Source organism: Chiloscyllium plagiosum, chromosome 1 (genome assembly GCF_004010195.1).
Source record: "Chiloscyllium plagiosum isolate BGI_BamShark_2017 chromosome 1, ASM401019v2, whole genome shotgun sequence".
Lineage (NCBI taxonomy): Eukaryota > Metazoa > Chordata > Chondrichthyes > Orectolobiformes > Hemiscylliidae > Chiloscyllium > Chiloscyllium plagiosum.
The window spans coordinates 78,607,282-78,612,197 of NC_057710.1; the positions used below are offsets into that span (position 1 = coordinate 78,607,282).

Here is a 4,916-nt window from a genome sequence, read left to right on the forward strand (position 1 = left end):
TTTGCTTTTAATCACATGCCTAACCAGAACTATCTTGCACTTAAACATCCTGTTATCAGTATATGGTGGAAGATATGCCAAACTGACACTTGACATTGATGTTTATGTTTAAAACACAGCTTCCACAGTTATTAAATCCTTGAGCGGGACTTGAATCCTAAACGTGAGTTCTGAAGAAAGGTTACTGGACCTGAAACATCAATGCTTCATTATCTCAACAGGTGTTGCCTGACCTGCTGAGCATTTCTAGCAATTTCTGTTTTTATTTCTGATATTCAGCATCAGCAGTTCTTTCGGTTTTTCGAAGTCAAAACATTTGACTCAGAGATACGGTCACTACCCAGTGTGCAACAAGATCTCCTTTTGTAGCTTCATGGCCTTCATGAAAACTCATTGGCTCTTTGCAGCATAACAGCAGTCATCCTCTCATTCTTGTGGGTCAGAATTAAAATGTAATCTCCACAAGATAATGGGTTCAGGAATGTAGGCAAATCTCTGTGTTCATTTTGCCTGACTTGTGTCTGTGTGCCGTTTGAAAGAAAGTCTCATTGGTCTTCCTTATGAAACAGCAAATGTCAAATTACAAGGTGCTGCTGATACCTCCAACTCTCGTCAGGAGGAATCAGATATTAAAGATTTGTTACCATGGAAGCCTTCACAGCCACTCAAAATGCCATGTCTACCCTGACCTGAGGTTACAATTGGGAATACAACAAGTAGCAGATATCCTTAGTGAAGTGCAGGTATATCACACTGGTTCTCGCTGCCATTCTGGTAAGAGGATAGTTACATCTTGGGTGAATATTACTTCCTGCTGAAATCCCTTCTCTCTCCTCCTTCTTCATATCCTGATCTGTGTGGCCTCTATTCATGTTCCCACTCAGGCCTGGATCTGAGGTGAATACATGCCTGGAAGCAACTGCTGTGTACAGAGCCCTTGAATTAAGCCAGAAGTATGAAGTTACCTGTAAACCATTGAAACCTGAAACAACTATAGGGAGTATCAAAACTTATAGAATTGATACGATGTTGGTTGACGTCATGATCCACCAGCTATGTTTACTGTTCTCTAAGAGTCACACAAAGATAATGTCCAGCACTGCTTGTGTTGCAAATATACAAACACACCCTGCCTGTCATTTCATAGTTATGAGAGCACTGAAAGAGATCAAACAGAGTAGCAAAGAACCCCAATTTCTCACCCCAAGATTCCACGGTATAGGGCACTGTTCAACTTGAAAAAGGTACGAGAGATGATAAAATAAATGAAATTGGCACAATTGTGACTGGATTATATCAGAGCAAGAACAAAATAGAGAAGCATTTTTGAGGTCTTGAGGAAGAATTGTATTGTGGACTTTGTTCCTCAGCACATAAATAATGATTAAACAATACTGTATAATAACATGGCATACATTTTATACCTTTAACTTGGCAATGCTCATAAATGAAGTAATGTATCATAAAAGTATTAGAGCTTACTGTTTTTATTTGACTTTTTTTCAGGTTATGGGATTTTGCTACTAAGTCAGCAATTACGTACTTTCGCTACCCTCTGAAGTTGGTTTTAGACCTTAATTTGAATTTCCCATCTGATGAATGAGTCAGCTGATTGTTCCTGATAGTAATTTTCCTGTACAGAAAAGCATTTTGTCTATTTGTGATAAGGTGCGTCATCGAGAGTGGTAGATGAGGGTAGGGCAAGTGATAAAAACTGGTGGTTATCTCCAGATCTTCTATTTTAATGACTCAATTATCTTTTGGTAATTCACATTAGAATGAATCTGAGAACAGGAAGTACAAAGGTCTATTGCCACCACCCAAAACTAGCCCACACACCAGTAGAGCTAGGAGAATGTGGTTTTATTTCCATTGATAATTTGGTTAAGTTCTGCTGAGAGAAAAATGATTTTTGACAGAGCTTTGGACTACTTTGATCTATGCTCCCAAACTCTTCCTTAGTTTACACTGAAATAATGTACAGAGCATCCATTAAGGGGAAATGATCGGTTACAGTACACCCAGCTGCTCGATTGAATGGTTTCACTTTGCCTGTGTCAGTCTCAGCACAAATCTCCAGGGCAAAGGATTATGTCACTCGTGTTCTCAGGAACGGAAGAAAGAATTTTTAGGTAATACCAGTCAAAATAAATGTCTTTATGCTTATCTTTTAGGCCATATCACAGCAGATGTCCAGCAAGGCGGAGAGCAGGAAACACTAGCAAGAGAGATTAGATGTCTTCCATATGTAGCAGCCAGTCTCAGTTTTGGCGACAAGAAGATGGTGAAAGATAGGGAGAGAAGAATGCAGTCTCAGGAGGAGTGTGACGAAAATCATGCAGATCTCACAGCACATATAATGACTGCAAAGTGATACCAACTTGAGAAGGCTCTATCTCAGCGAGGACGTTATGCAGATTGGTCATCCAAATAAAAATACTTGTCCTTCAAGAAGATAAGCAGACCCTATGCATGTTTTTATAGAAGAAAGAACAGGAATAACATGATTATAATGAGTTAATAGAAGCCATTGTGTGAGTTTTCCAGGATCTGATCCAACCATTCCTTCAAAACCTGCTTTTGTTTCTTTGGACAATTTTCATTAAACAATCTTCTATCAGGAGTGATGTTTCCATGGAAACTATTAATTATTAAAGTCAATAATAACTGCAAAGGTTAAAGTTATATTTTTATTGAAATTAAACTGAACGTTTATTGCTTGTTTGATGTAATATGCCTCTGGGCTTACCTGACCTGATAAAAATAGTGAGCATGGAATCTCTACTCTGCTTTTGCTATACAGTGTACTATTGGGAAGTGTAGATATTTAAGATTTCTTTTAGTATTGCAAATGATTCACCTAACCACTATGTCTATGTGGCAAACTGGGAGATTGAAAAGACAGAGGCTAAACATCCTGTTTATAGTAATTTTAATTTTGTATACTCATACTCAAAACCAAGAGGGATACTTATCAGATCAGTAAAGTAGCAGAACACCTACATTTTGTCATTAAAAAAGACCCTGAGCTTCCAGGCGATTTCCACTTCAATGCACCACTATTACCCTTAGCCAATATCAGGCTGGCTGCAATGCTCCAGTGAAGCTCAGCACAAGCTGGAAGAACAGCACCTCATTTTCTACTTGGAAACTCTGCAGCCTCTGGATTCAATACCAAGTTCAATAATTTTAGGGCCTGAGCACCTTCTCCCATGTCCTTACCCCAATGAAGTGCCTTGTCAGCCATTAATGCTACCCATTAGCGGCTATTGATTCTCCCAGGCTGATCTTTACCTATTCCTTTGTTTGTCCAACTGTGTTTCTCTCTCTCTGTACTCCATCTCACCTATGATTTCCTCCTCCCACACCAGCTTCAGCATACATGCTAACTTTTTCCTAACTGTTCTGAAGAAGAGTTACTGGAACCAAAACGTTAACTCTGCTTTCATTCTACAGGTGCTACTAATGGTAAGTCTTGCTGAGGTTTTGTCAATGTCTGTGTTGGTTTCTGATTTCCAGCATCCACAGTTCTTTATTCAGTAAAGGTACTTTCTGGGTTCGGAATATTGTTGATGTTTACTTGGTTATCTTCCAGATGTGAATTCACAGCACAGACTAAAGGAAGGATCTGGATTGCATGACTTAAAAAGTTTTGTTCTGTGCGTGGAGTAAAGATGAAAGAAAAGGTCTGCAAAGTTTTCCCTACTTCAGTCACGAATGTTTAAAAATTTGCACCATAACACAATGTTCTGGATCAATGAAATTTAAAATTGACACTGATTTAGTTCAGCTAGATAACATCCTATCCTGAAATGTCATCCATACCCCAGTGCATTTGTTTTCCTTACCTTTCACATTTTATTGATCTAAGACCATATGTTGCTCTGCTTGGTGTTACAGACTCACTTAAAGCATGATGATAAAGAACATGCAATGTATTAAAGGTCTCAAAATAAAGCTAACAATTTTACACTGTCAGTTGATCAAAATTGCTCAGATCATACATTTGGTCCAGTGAAATACCTGGGTCTTTTTATCTGCTGGGCTGGAATTACATGCTGCTTCAATCAGAAACACACTGAGCAAATAGAGCATAAATGACTCATTTATATTCTTTCGCAAATCATAATTATAATCACATCCTCTTCCAGTGAATATGATATTGTTTCTTGGTGGACGTTAGCATTTGATTATTCAGTATTTTACCAGACCCCTTTCTATTGTGTTTTATAGACCACATTCTGACAAATAGCTGAAGGTTTGGTTTTCTTCTGTTTTTTGCAGCAAGCTAGCAGATGCACATGGTTCTGCAGGAGCCAATGTTGAGCAACATGAAATTGCAAATGGATTTTGGCAAGTAATATACCAACTGATCATAATACAATTGTAATAATATTCCATTTGCAAATCTTACACCTAAAATAACTTCTGTAAATGACATTTTGTTAATCTGATTGTAAAATGTACAAAATTGTAGCAAGTGCACAATTAAACATTGAGCTATTCAGTTTCACTAAGAAGGTTATCAATGTTGTAATGTTTATCTTTTACAAAAAATGGTTATTTATTACAAGAAAATATTATTGGTTGTTACAAAGTTGCAAAATTGCACCAACTAGTTCCCCCTCTAGTGTCTTGACAAATGCAGTACAGGGGCCGTGCTGGCTTGGACTTTTGAAATACAAAATGATATTTTTGGGTGAAAGACTTGCCCACATCTGTCTGTGGAATTATATCAGAGGCCATGCTGGCTTTGTCTGAGTCCCCTGCTCTCTAGCTCACAATTCGCAGCTGTGCATTAGGCAGGATATCATTGAAGAATACAAGCAGACCTGGACACAGAGAGAGATAAGCATTGGGTCCAGTAAGGAAACATAAACTACAAGACCCAGTCTACCACATAGTGCTTGGCCTGT

The 4,916-nt window shown here is 38.2% G+C and overlaps 1 long non-coding RNA gene across 1 annotated transcript; it reads left to right on the forward strand.

Annotated features, from left to right (window-relative positions):
* Positions 1 to 1,842: 1,842 nt before the first annotated feature.
* Positions 1,843 to 4,468, forward strand: LOC122555612. Its single transcript, XR_006313329.1, has 3 exons — positions 1,843 to 2,132; positions 3,596 to 3,686; positions 4,285 to 4,468. It is a non-coding gene; the product is annotated as an uncharacterized LOC122555612 (long non-coding RNA).
* Positions 4,469 to 4,916: the final 448 nt, after the last annotated feature.